Source organism: Myotis nattereri, assembly GCF_964212035.1.
Source record: "Myotis nattereri genome assembly, chromosome: 8".
In the NCBI taxonomy this organism is placed as follows: domain Eukaryota; kingdom Metazoa; phylum Chordata; class Mammalia; order Chiroptera; family Vespertilionidae; genus Myotis; species Myotis nattereri.
This window is the reverse complement of record NC_138083.1, coordinates 24878876-24893818: the sequence shown is the minus strand read 5'-3', so window position 1 is coordinate 24893818 and position 14943 is coordinate 24878876.

Below are 14943 nucleotides of genomic sequence, written 5' to 3'. Positions count from 1 at the left end.
TCTGCTTTCAGGAAGAAAGAACTGAACCAAATGTGAAGTTATATCCCCTTTGACGGTAGCCTGAAGCCTAGTAGATCATTTTCCAATACAAATTTCTTCAAAGTTTCCTTCTGCAATGTTTTTTTTTTTTTCTAGATTTAGCATGAAAAAAACTCAATTGTCTTTTAAAACTGAACTGGAGGACCTGGAGGCTATGGGTAAATGATGTGATTTTGTGACAATGGCTTGAAAATGATTTTGAAAGTTTTTGGAAGACAAATTATGAAGAGAAAAAGTTTACAATGAAAAAATACAGGTTAGCAAAATAGAATAATTCTCCAAATGTTCTCATGATGAGGCTAAAAATACAAATAGAGGGTTCATAGTACACAATAAAAAGTAGCATCCAGGCCGAAACCGGTTTGGCTCAGTGGATAGAGCGTCGGCCTGCGGACTGAAAGGTCCCAGGTTCGATTCCGGTCAAGGACATGTGCCTGGGTTGCGGGCACATCCCCGGTGGGGGATGTGCGGGAGGCAGCTGATCGATGTTTCTCTCTCATCGATATTTCCAACTCTCTATCTCTCTCCCTTCCTCTCTGTGAAAAATCAATAAAATATATTAAAAAAAAAAGTAGCATCCAAGAACAAAATGAATTGTTTTATCTAGAAAAGTTATAGATATGACATAAAAAGAGAAGAGTTGGGTATAGTCTAAATGGAGGTAAAAGTAGCCATAGAATTGGAAATATATACACAGATAGATTTGTGTATTGAACAGATCTGATTGTATTCAATGGACTATATGCAGGTCAGAACTTGGAGCTTGGTGCCAATCACCCACACACAGCTTTGCACACATTGCTTTTGTTGTAGGTGGCAGGAACGGCATTAGGTGCTAGACCAGTGGGGTCAGACCGGACCTGGATTTAGCAACCTTAGTACTTGAGTTCTGGCCATGAAAAATTCAGAACTAAGACACCAAATATAAGAGAGTACTTATTTAAAAAATCACAAAGGTGGAAAAAGTAATTTGTAGAAGAGGTCGGTTTAGGAAACAAGTTATAGAGGTAAAGGAAGGGCCCTTGGAGCTTGGGAGGTAATGAATGGTAAAGCGCCTGATGGGGAAGTGGAAGGGAGAAGGGAAAGACCTGAGTGTGCTGGGTCCTCCATCCTAAGGGTTCTAAGGGTGGAGAGTTTAGGGGAGGTCCCAGGTGGAAGATCTTAACAGAATACTAATCAGCTTTCCAGGTGTGTCCTTTGAGGTTTAAGGTCTCATTGATAGATTGGTCAGCACCAGGGCAGAGAGCCATTAGTCAATGCAGCTGGTCCCGAAGGCAGTTTTGGCATCCCTTATCTGGCTTTGCTGCTTTTCTGTGCATAGAGCTGAAATATAACTGAGGACTAGAGTTATCTCTAGGGGAAAAAGTGTACGGGGTCTAAACTGCATGGCCAGCGATATGCCAGGGAAGAAAAGCTCACCCTGGGGGTGAGGTTCCACCCTACAATTGTCCTTTGCTAGGCACCTGAGGCTTTCCACCCTGCTGACCCTCTATAAGTGGCTCATCATCCTTGCTCTCCTCATGTCTAACTTCCTACCACACTTGCACTGTGGTGTGTTTCCTAGATATTTCATCATAACTTCAGGAAAGCAATGCTCCAATATCTGTTTTTCCATGGCAATGTCAACCGAAGAAGCATTTTCAATCTCCCCAGTTCACACTTACCTATGAAATGAGATATTTTTAGATTTTAGAGGTACTTGATTTCTTTTGACCTTGAGGTTCTGTTGTCATTGAATTGGACCTCCCATTTGTAATCATTGAAAAGCTGCTGTGTTCTTCCTTAGATGATGAAGTCATCGTTGACAAATCTCATGGACATCTTTGTGGGCTGTTGCTGAACTCTAAATGCAACTTAAATGAATTGTGACATATCAACTAGGAGTGATTATGGAATTACATAACCACAGATACTACCAAGGTAGTGAGTGTATTTTACTGAGTTGTGTTAGAAGACCAAAGAAAGAGAGAGAGAGAGAGAGAGAGAGAGAAAGAGGTGGAACAAATATACAAGGAAGATGGAGGAGTTCTTGAAAAGTAGAAAGAGCTGCAAAAATTTATTGCTAGGGTGCTAAACCTTGCTCATTCAGCAAAATTAAGATTTTTTTTCCTGTTTATCCACACTCTTCTCTTCCCCTGAGAGAAGTGAGTCCATTTGGCCAGAATACATGTCCATATTACACCCTAAACCATTTCCTTTGTAAGGAATTATTTGAAAAAGTTTTTATAACAATTTCCAAGTAGAGAAAAATGAATATTTTACTGAAATTGCCTTCAGAGATTCATAGTGAATTTTATTTTATCTCTCTCTCTTTAAAAGTTAAATCCTACCATGACATCTTCATGTGCTTCATATATATTTTAGGAAGATCATTAACTTTGAGGGCCTTACAATAAACTATCTTTAATTGGTGTCCTAAGATGCTTAATATGAAATGTAAATACTGCCACTTGAATTCTTTCAAACCTTGTCTTTTTGGAAAGAAAAACTAACATGAAGGGCATGAAGTTTACAAGTAATGCTATTTGTGACCTAGAATATTATTCCTGTTTTGTCCCTAGTGAACTAGTTGACCAGTTTGTGCCTATTGTAATTCTTGATGAATATTTAAAGAACAGGGCAGTAAAGTGAGTAATGTGAGGTTGATGGGTGCTTATGCTTAGGGAAGATGTTGGCTCCTGCTGCTAAGATTCTTGTTGGGCTGAAGATCTAGAGGTGTAAATGGCTTTGTTATATTAAGATAGATTTTATGTTCTTATGGGTGAAGTGTCCACATAGGAAACCTGATTAGCCTAATTTTGTTTTTTTTTCTTTCTTTTTTTTTTTTTTTAATATATTTTATTGATTTTTTACAGAGAGGAAGGGAGAGAGATAGAGAGTCAGAAACATCGATGAGAGAGAAACATCGATCAGCTGCCTCCTGCATACCCCCTACTGGGGATGTGCCCGCAACCCAGGTACATGCCCTTGACCGGAATCGAACCTGGGACCCTTCAGTCCGCAAAGCCTAATTTTGATACCTGCCCTTTATCTCCTCAGCATCTAAGGAGGAAAGGGCATTTTAAGTGGCGATAATATTTGAAGGTGTCATTTGGGTTTATATATATAAGCTCATTGGATAAGTTAGGGTTGGATGGTATCTAAAATGTCACTTTTCACACAAAAATTAGCACTAGGGGCAAGTGAATTTTTAGAAGCTTTAATTGTTTGAAGAATTAGTATGCTAATCCTATCTAATAAAAGAGAAACATGGTAATTAGTGTACGACCGCTACCCTTTCCATTGGCTAATCAGGGCGATATGCAAATTAACTGCCAGCCAAGATGGCGGCCGGCAGCCAGGCAGCTTGAAACGTGAGGCTTGCTTGCTTCAGTGACGGAGGACTGCAACATTCCCCGCCTGCCGCTGCTGGCCTCTGAGTCGGCAGTTTGAAACATTGTAACAAATATAGAAGCTAAACAAAACCCCAGAAACCTGCTTTCAGCAAGCTGAGATCTCAGAGCTGGAGTTATATATTGTTTCGATTATAGAACCGAAACAAACCAGATACCTGCTTTCAGCAGCAGAGGCCTAAGAGCTGGAGCCTCAGAGCTAAAGCTGGCCCAAAATAAAAAAAAATAAAAAAAGGAGCGGTTGGGAGCTTCCGTCACCCGCCAGCCTAAAACAGCCCTCAGCCCCTCACCCAGACTGGCCAGGCACCCCAGTGGGAACCCCCACCCTGAAGGGTGTGTGACCAGCTGCAAACAGCCATCATCCCCTCACCCAGGCTGGCCAGGCACCCCAGTGGGGACCCCCACCCTGATCCAGGACACCCTTCAGGGCAAACCAGCCGGCCCCCACACATGCACCAGGCCTCTATCCTATGTAGTAAAAGGGTAATATGCCTCCCAGCACTGGGATCAGCGGAGCTGCGAGGCCTCCTGGCACCAGGATCAGCATGACAGGGGGCAGCGCCCAACCCCCCTGATCACCCTGCGGCTCTGTGTGTGACAGGGGGTGGGGCTACAACCTCCCTATCCACCCTGCTCTGTTCGTGACAGGGGAAGGCGCCCCAACCCCTGATCAGCCCTGCTCTGTGTCTGATACGGGGAAGCTCCCCAACCCCCTGATCGCCCTGCGGCTCTGTGTGTGACAGGGTGCGGCGCCCCAACCCCATGATCGGCCCTGCTCTGTGGGTGATAGAGGGCGACGCCCCAACCGCCCCCTATGGGCCCTGCTCTGTGTGTGATGGGGTAGAGCCATAACCTCCCCATCGGCCCTGTCCTGAGTGTGACAGGGTGCAGCACCCTAACCCCCTGATCCGCCCTGCTCTGTGTGTGACAGGGGGTGGTGCCCCAACTCCTCTATTGGCCCTACTCTGTGGGTGACGGGGGGAGCTCCCCAACCCCTGATGGGCCCTGCTCTGTGCGTGACAGGGGGGAGCTCCCCAACCCCCTGATTGACCCTGCTCTGTGCGTGACAGGGTACGGAGCCCCAACCCCCCAATCAGCCCTACCCTGAGCATGACTGAGGGTGGAATCACAACCTCCCAATCCGCCCTGCTCTGTGCATGACAGGGGCAGCGCCCCAACTCCCCAATCGGCCCTGCTCTGAGCCCGACCAGTGGTTGCACCTAGGGATTGGGCCTGCCCTCTGCCACCCAGGAGCAGGCCTTAGCCAACAGGTTGTTATCTCCCTAGGGGTCCCAGACTGCAAGAGGGCACAGGCCAGGCTGAGAGACCCCCCCTTCCCCCCGAGTGCACAAATTTTTGTGCACCGGGCCTCTAGTAAAATTTATAAAAATTTTTTTTCCCCCAAGTAGAATTATGTATAATTAAAATTTTGCATTTATTAGTTCAATTGTAGATTTTAAAAAGTAATAGCAGTGACAGCAGTAGCAGCAACAAAATAGGAGGGTGACCATAACATTTATTGTATAAACTGAAATACATTTGAAAGTTAAAAAAGGTGCTATTAATGATTAAGGGAGGGGCATCCAGTTTAAACTGAAACATATAATAAGTCTAAAGAAGAATAGTAATAGCAGAAATAATAATAATAACACATACTTCTATAATCCGTGTGGTCCAGTCTAGTCAGGATAATGGTTACACACATACCACACACACACACACACACACCCCAAAAGGTCCAACATCCAAAAAGAAATTTGGAAATAATCAAAGCCTTTACTCACATTTGTTGAATATTGTGAAGAATGTAAGATCATACCATAAGAATATAACCTCAAATCTCCCTTTACTTTTCAACAAATTTCCTCACATACCTCACCGGTGCCATTCCTCTCAGAGCCTCTTATTAAAAACTCCTGAGCCTGTCTTGGTCTGCATCATTTTATCTTCTCTCTTTGCTTTAGTCTGGAAAGGTTGGACCCTTTTGGGAGAACCAGGGCTGAGGAAGCAACTGAGCTGGCAAAGCATAATTCTCTTTAGTAGGCAGGGGGTACGCAAAGCTATTAATATTTACCTGTTAATTAGCCTGTGTCAATAGCTTATATTAATAAAGAAGTCTCTACATGTCTGGTGCTATGATAAAATTAGGAACCTCATTTAAATTCCATCCTAGATGTAGGTATTCTTGACATTCCCATTTTGCAGAGGAGAAAACGGAGGTTTATGAAGGAAAGGTAAGTTGCTCAAATGGCAGAGCTAGGACCTAGACTGGGCAGTCTGACGAAGAGTTGATGCTCTTAGCCAGCAAGTGCAAGGCAGACGTCAAGCTGTAGTTGGGATTGCTTAAAAGTAATGAAAACTCTCATGAGTTTTAGTAAAAAACTTAATGTAATGAAACAATGTCCAGTTTAAAAGCACATGGTAGTGTTAGTAAGTGTTCTTTTTCCCTTTGAAAAACACTCTGGTGCGAATGGGGTATCTGGAGCTCTCTGATAAATGAGCCCAATATAAAAATAAATGCATATGAACACAGGTTATTTGGAACACTTACACATAAGCGAGCAGAACACACAGTGAGAATGGGCTATTTTTCATCCTCTTGGAAGGGGCTGTCATTGACTGAGTTTAGTTGCTATTGCCAGAAAGACATCAACCATTTTTAATGCTCAGACTATTTTTTTATGACTGCCTGAAGGATATCAGATGAGCCGTCTGTTATAAATCAATAATAATTTGCCTTAGATTAATGAGGAACTAAAACTGTTTCTAATAAACCTCTAAATGCTTAACATATTTTGAAAACCAATCATTTTGTGAGAATTAGGTTTCTTTGTCCTTAAGAAGGAGCTGGGGGTGGGGGAGAAAATGTAGCCAAACATTTTGGAAACAGAAATGTGAAAACAGTGAATGAGGGTATGTGCATTCCAGGCTTTGTTTTGTAATCTCAGCTGTTCAGAAGCACACTCTGTGGTTCAAAGAGCTGCAATTTACAGCAAATAAGATGCCATAGTGCCCTCCATGCAGGTTGTGTGGCAAAGTCCATTGGCTACTTACTGGCTGGTCAGTCTTCAGTATCAACTAAATAACTGGAACATATTGGAATAGGCAGATTCTGGTCCAAGTCGTGGTCTCTGCATCCTGGCAATGCTCTGCAATGATTTAGTAACTGGAGCATGTCTGGGAATGTGGATGGATGGGTCTTGCTTTCTGTTTAATTGTGTGTGTGTGTGTGTGTGTGTGTGTATTTGAAATGTATCATGGGAAAGTATATAGGGTAAACTCATCTATTTATTTGATAAGCCCATTTTCCCAAAGGTTCTTTAATGAAAATGAAAGGGAAAAGAAATCCATTGGGGAGGTGGGAAGCAGAGAAATGTTTTTCCCTCAATGTATCTGTGATGCCAGAATCATAGCTAGACTTGCTATCCATCAGACAAAGGACAGCAAATGATTACTTGTAGATTCCCTGCCCCCTAATCCCAGGCTAATTTTGTGGAAGAGATGGAAATAGTGCAGAATACTGTGGTGGGACAATAGTCTATTCTGAACCAGATTTCCTGTCTCTAGCAGCTTTTTCTTTAACAAGCTACAGTGAATGTCAGGATTTCAGATTCTGGGTACTCCTTTGCATGAGCAACACTTTTAAAATTATCTCTTATTTAAAAATAAACAAAAAGTGGGTGTGTTATTTTATTGATCACATTTTTGGAATGGAGTAATTTACTAAAGAGCAGTTAGGAGCCAACTCTCAGTAATGTGATTCTGTATAAAGTCTGCCAAGATTCTGTGGCAAAGATTTGTCCATATCTTTGCTCTCACTTCATCTTTGGGACATAGGTGGACTGCATTTCCCTTACAGCTTGATGTGGTCATGTGCCTGAGCTCTGCCCAATGGAATGTGAGCAAATGATAGGTGCTACTTCCAGGCCTGGATCATAAAACCCTCTTAAAAACCATCTCTTTTCTTTTCTCCCATATGCTATCTGAATGTGAGAACCCCTAGGACTTAAAGGAGGGTCAAGCTATAATATGAAGGAGCCTGAGTCCCAGAGTGAGCACATAGAAGACTACCTCACCAGAAAAATCAATTACAGCTGATGTATAATATTATATTAGTTTCAGGTGTACAACAGAGTGATTACATATTTATATAACCTATGAAGTGACCACCCTGATAAATCTAGTACCCATCTGACACCATACATAGTTATTAGAATATTATTGACTATATTCCCTATGCTGTACTTTACATCTTCATGACTATTCAGTAACTACCAATTTGTACCTCTTAATCCCTTTACTTTTTACACCCCTACCCCTCCCATCTGGTAACCATCAAAATGTTCTCTGTATCTATGATTCTGTTTCTATTCTGTTTGTTCATTTATTTAGTTTTATGGATTCCACATATAAGTGAAATCATCTGGCATTTCTCTTTCTCTGTCTGACTTATTTCACTTAGCATAATACCCTCTAGGTCCATCCATGTTGCTGTAGATGGTGACATTCTATTTATAACTGAGTCATATTCCATTGGATATATGCACCACTGCTATAACAATAATACCATAGCCTGTGTGGTTTGAATAGCTGACATTTATTTATCAGAATTCTGGAGGATGGGAAGTCCAAGATAAAGGTACCTGTGGATTCTGTAGATTCAATGTCTGTTGAGGACACACTTTTTGGTTCATAAATAGCTGTCTTTTCACAGTGTCATTATAGGATGAAAAGGGTGAGGGAGCTCTCTGGGTTCTCTTCTTATAAGGGCACTGATCTCATTCATCAGGGCTCCATCTTCATAATCTAATCACCTGTCAAAGGCTCTACTTACAAATACAATTACATTGGGAATTAGGCTTCAACATATGAATTTTGGAGAATATAAATACTGAGTCTATAGAAGGGTGTCATTCTGATTGGCTGGTGCCCATACTCTACCATTGTTAAATACTGTGATTATCCCCTTGGTTATATCTAAGGAACACCCCACAGTCTTAACAGGATTTTCTTCTGGAAAATAGGGTGGCGTTACAGAGCCTGAAGTGCCATTTGTCTCCAAAGGTGTTTGCCAAATGAGTGTTGAATGAATGGAGAAGTAAATGAATGACTCCCAGTTTCCTGATGACAGCTTTAAAAATAAAAAAAAAATCATATTAATTAAATGCAGACTGTGATCTAGATTTGAAAGCTGCTAGAAGATATATTTTAGGGACAGAATTGCAGAAGTAAACTACAACCAAATGGCATGCTTGGTTTACATCTTTTTCTTAAAACTGATTCTCTCTTCAATTTAAACTAGTTCTTAAATAATATCAGGATTTGCTATCTGGGGTTTAACATTGGATTGCATTAATTTGTCCTAAAACTAGTTGTTCTGAGCTTTTGAGATTGTGTGCAGTGAGTGTATCTCCTAGTGATTTAAACTACAATTTGGTGAACAGGTGTTTGGGGACTTTGCCCACCTTAAAATTCCAAACATCATGTGGAATATAGTCAGAAATAAAAACACTGTGACTAAGATTCTGCACTCATGGCCACCACATCTCACCCAGCACCTGCTGCCCCACCCTCCACCTTCATGCTTTATGAGTGCTAAAAGTATATTCTTTACCCCTCTATACCTCATTTTTCAAGACTTGAGGGCTCTAGTGGATTTTACCCTGTTTTTATGTCTTCTCCCTTACACGTGGAACTTGGGGAATGACGGCTCTGGAAGAGAGCAGTGATGATCAGTAAAGCCCATTCTGAGAACAGAGCAATGAGGTTTCATCAGGACACAGTGGGTCCTGTTTGCTATGCAGATTCCATTGGGAGTAATTGAAAGATGGATACATTACTTATCTTCATGGAAACAGCTCCAAAGAACTTATAGCCGTGAAGGCATACAAAACTTAGGTGACTGTATGTACTGGTTAACCTGGATATGCCTGGTTTATACCTGTTGTTCTAGTTTTCATCCAGTTTAACATTCATCCCTGACATCTTCTTTTGAGTGAAGAATTATTATCAATGTGTGTATTAAAATAGTTTAGGATAGACTTAGAAGACCTTCACATTATATTTTCACTTCTCCCATGATCTTTCCTAGCAATGAGTAATCTCACATGTGGAGTAAACAGCATTTTTAATAAGTAGTCACATCTGAATGGAACAGAGATGACCCATTTTTCTTTTCCAAACTCTTTCCAGATGACCAAAATGAACATCTCCCTTTCTAGGACAGCATGTACAATGCATGCAGGTAAGGAGTGGCTACAGTTGACTAACTTCCTCTGCACATAGTGCTGGGAGAAAAACTCAAGACTCTGCTCCTGCTGAACACTCCATGTACCAGCCAGTTGTGCTGTGGCCCAGGGGACAGCCCTCACTAATGCTCCAGGGCAGGCTTCAAACAGGAGATTAGTGAAAGTGGTTATCTTCACATTTTGTTTTTTTTTCTCACCTAGCTTATGGACTTTAAGTCAAGATTTTGCAAGTTTATTCGGATGAAAACAAACTACTTTTTGTAAATAAGTTTTCTCAATTTGTTTGCATCTTGTTCAAAACCAGTTGGGAATCTTTAAATCAACTTATTCAATGAATAGAGTCTCAAGAAAATTTCAGCGGTTGAAGCTTTTAGAGACTTGAGTTTGTTGACAATAAAACTTGCAGACAGGAAGACACTTAAGCTTATTTCTATGCATTATACCTGCTAAAAACAATGAGAGCTCAAATGGTGTACAAGATTATGCTATGGGAAAACCCTGGTGGGAAGAATCTATTGATAGACCACCTATTTTTAACTGGACAAAGTTGTATTCCATATACTGGAATAAGATGAAATTGAAACGATTCATAATTTTGTAGCATCTTAGTTTGGCAAAACATTCAAATGTATTATAAATAAAATTAAGGGTTTTTTTTTGGGAAAAGCTTTGCTCGTAAAATATTTGCCTAAAAAAATACTCAAAGAGAGGCAAATTCAGTCCCTGTGAAATTATTTGTGCTGAAAAAAATTTTATATTTCAATAAAAAAGTAGTAGCATTGATAATGGCCTTTGTTTTGAATTGAATTGTGGAACCCCTCCCCCACTCATCTGTTGAAGTCCTATCACCCAATGTGACTATATTTGGAGTTAGGGCCTATAAGAAGGCGATTAAGGTTACGTGAGGTCATAAGGATGTGCCCTGATCCAATAGGATTAGTGTTCTTATAAGAAGAAACACTGGGAAGCTCGCTCTCCCCCTCTGCCTTGTGAGGACACAGAAAGAAGCCAGCTATTAACAACAAGGAAGAGAGCTTTAACCAGAAACTCAATTACCTGGCACCTTGCTCTTGGATTTTCTAGCCTCCAGAACCATGAGAAATACATTTCTGTTGTTTAAGCTACTCAGGCTGCTGTGTTTTGGTATAGTAGCCTGAGCAGACTAAGATGGTCTTTATTTAATAGAATTTACAATGAGCTTGGCTGGTAACACAGTAACTGTAAAGAGATTTTCTCTTTAAAAGAATAAAATGTTTCACATAATTTAGTCATCAATTTTGAAAAAGATCTGACATTTTATGAAAACAAGAAAAAATATAAAATAATGTTGAAAAACATGGTATAACAGACTGATTAACATATATAAATAAATAGCAAGGGAATTATTTTGCCTGTTATTTATTTAAATTATTTTTTTGATGTTCAGATAAAAATATTTTGTTTAAATAAAAATATGGATATATTCTATGTTAATTTTTAAAAATTTTATTTTTCAAAAAGTTTTGGCCAGACTATCTTTTTTTTTAGTTCTACCAATAAATTCAAATAAATATTTTGGTTAACTTAAAACATTTCAACATATTATTTCACTTTATTTATTTTTAACATCTTTTTCACTCTTAAAATTGTCTCAGGTTGAACCAAAATTTATATGGTCACCCTTTGAAAGGATAAAATATTCAGCCTGGATAAAGAATTTTCATAAAAATATGTAGTTGCTGTTTCTTAATGAATTAAAATTGGGTTGACAGATGTAAAGTGAACTCTTCCAATCCTCATGAGGTAAAGACAGTGCCAAGTAATACTAAAATCTCTAAACGCCCAGGAAGACTATGATTCTCAGTATTCCTTGAAGTAGAGAGCAGCATATAATGGACTGGAATACAGGCGGAGTGATGTATTTCACATTAGGACTGGCCCCTAAAATGTCTTCGATGATCCTCTAATATTCTTTTTTTCCTTTTCAATGGCAGGGATGGGAACAATCCAGTTGAAGACTTGAAGGATTTAAAAGATAGTGGAGCCAATTGAGAGGAGGGCCCAGGTCCCTGAATGACTAACAGCAGACCCTCCCTGTGGACTATGACACATCAGTAAATAATTGTATTTTGTGTTACACCAATGCAATGTGGGGTCTGTTTGTTACAACTGAAGGATTGCATACTTTCATTAATGTTCCATCCAAATTCCTCCCAGGAAAATTCAGCCCAGAATTAGTTTCTCTGGCTGATTGGTTCTCCTCCTGTTCAACTCCCACGTGATGTGGTAACATCTTGGTTTGAAAGCTTTCCCAGGATTAAAGAATGTGCTTGTCATCAAACCAATTGGTTATGAAAATAAGTGGTGTCTTTAAGGTGCACGGATGAGTATATATGCATTTGTGGGCTAATTTTGGATTATGTTCTTATTAAAAACACATTAAATAGGCAAGTACCATTAATAATATATACCATATATTATATGTAAAGCATACATTGCTATGTAAAGCATACAAGCATACACTGATATGAAAAACACTGTGTTAAGTACATTTATAAACATAATCTTTATAGCAAAGCTTTAAGATAGGTAATTTATTCGTCCCATTTTACAGATGAGGATACTAAGGCTTAAAAAGCTTAGGTAACTTGCCCAAGGTCATATAAATAGAAGTGGCAGAGTGAGGGTTTGCAGGCAGATGTACTCCATTCCAATACCTGGACTCCTGATTACTATATTAACCATAATAGAGACCCTCATTTTTAGTCCCTGGATGCCTTAAATCTCAGCATGATTCCTGATTCCTGATGATCATGATTGACACTTCTGCACAGTCACTGTGCTCTGTTTCACTTGTGATAGTTTATTAAGTCTTCACAACCATCATATGAGACAGACATCATTACTGTTGTGTGTACACACTGTGTATTTAGTAGCTACAGTCAGCACTCAGTAAATAGAAATCAGTGTCTAGCTCCCAGAAAAGGAATCTAGCCACAGCACCTTGTGGGAACATTCTGTCAAAGAAAGTGCCTTGGGCGCGGTAAGTCTTCCTGCTTCAGCGGGGCAGTGTGCAAGCCTTTTCTTCAAAGAAGTAAATGGAGATTGATAGCCTGATCGCTGTTTCTCAGTCTTTGGATCTGTCCCTTTTCATCAGCCTATGTTGTTCTCTATAATCCACAAATGAGTGAGATCATGTGGTATTTATCTTTCTCTGACTGGCATGGACATGGACAACAGGGGGATGGGAGCATGAGTGTGCGGGGCGGGGGGGGGGGAGGTTGGGGGTTAATGGGGGGGGATGAGGACATATTTGTAATACCTTAACTAATAATTTAAAAAAAAGAAGAAGTAAATGGGAAGAGAGAGGAAGAAAGTAGTGTGGGACCTTGCGACTCTCTAAGTTAAAGCAACCCCCAAATTAAAGAGGGTGAGGACAATTATATTTTCTAAGTTGGATGTTTCCATTATATTAAGAATTAGGGCCCTGACTGGTTTGGCTCAGTGGATAGAGCGTTGGCCTGCGGACTGAAGGGTCCCAGGTTCGATTCCAGTCAAGGGCATGTACCTTGGTTGCAGGCACATCCCCAGCGGGGGGAGGGGGGAGGGGGTGGTGTGTAGGAGGCAGCTGATCTATGTTTCTCTCTCATCGATGTTTCTAACTCTCTATTCCTCTCCCTTCCTCTCTGTAAAAAGAAAATAATAAAATATATTTAAAAAGAGAAAAGAATTAGGTTTGGTTTTTTTATTCTCCCCCCCCTCCCCTTCTGACCACTACTGTCAACACACACACACACACACCCTTTTGCATTGTTTTTGTGAATCAACAGAGACTGGCCGCAATGAATCTTCACATGGACTCAGAGCCAGGTGGGAAAAGCAGCAGACACAGGATCGAGAGAGTTGAGCTGCATACCCTGGCTCTGCCTTCTCTACCAACAAAAGTAATGGGGGAAAATGAATAAAAAGAAGAAAAACAAAACCTGAGACAGAAGGTAGGAGGAGACACTGGGGCAGCTCCAGCTTTCAGCAAGCCGGCTCGGTTCCACTTCCTTTTGATTGTCCAGGAAAGCTAAGAAAAGTAAAAACAGGGCTGTGAGTGCGTGAAAGCGGCCCCGTGGAAACCTTGTGTGAAACAATCGGCCTGTGGGTCAATTGTGAAGGGCGTTAATGTGCGAGACCCCGATAAAGAGATTTGCAGGAATGGCTACAAAGCATTTCATATTTAAATACGGATCCCAGTTTGTTCTGCACAACAGTATAAATATAACTAAGGTGGGGTGGAGAATGAGATCTGGAAATCAGCCGATTTGAAGAAAGCCAACACAAACACACCAACGAAGGCAGCATTTCGCACAGGCTTTTGTGCTCATTACCAGTTGTTGGCAGAAGCTCATGAAAGCAGACAAGGTCATGAAACAGAGTGGCCGACATACTGTGTACCCTGGTGGTCATAAAGTACACTGTTTGCCTGAAACAGCCTTCCTGGGACGTGCATTGATGTGATTGCCTTTGCGGGACCGTGACGGTCTGTGGTAGTTCGTTTCATGGTGGCAGTGAGGAGCCAGGAGAAGGGTATGCTGAGGAGGGCTCCAGTCCCTTCAGTGGTTGTCTCCTTCTAACATAGGTCCCAGGGCAGAACTCCCTAACTTTGGAGACTTTTTAAATTAGGTTTTTAATATACAGGAATTATATTTTAGCCTGTGTAGCAAATTCATGCTGCATGAAAGGGTATTTTATACTAGACGAGGCAGGCCATATAAAATTAACTAAAGCTGGATCTGGTGCAGAAAAATATTTGGCAGAAATCCCTGGAAAACCACATTTAAACATTTTTAATATATATTATGAGGCAGAAAAGAATAATTATCTTCTATTGAAGTTCCCAAGTGAGAGAAATGTATTTGCTGAGCTCTTTGAAAGAAAACCATCTGTATGGCAAAACTGTCGTGTCTGGGATGATGTCCCCTCTGCTCCGGCTGATGGCTTGTGGCTTGTTTCTCAGAGAAGAAGCAGGCACCATCCCAGACATGACTCCACTATCTCATGAGACTGACACCTTGAGCAAGGTGTTTTCATCAAGACCCTTGAAATACTTGGCTTAGAAATGTCCAGAGCAAAGACTTTTGAATTTTGTGGGTATGATCCCATGGAGGGTTTGAGAACAAAACCCACTTTGAGTAACTGTCTCTCTATTTCTAAACTGAGCTCTTGATTTGGAATATATTGCCTCTCTCCTTCCTCACTTCTTTCTCTAGAGAGGATCACCTATTATTGGAGGCACT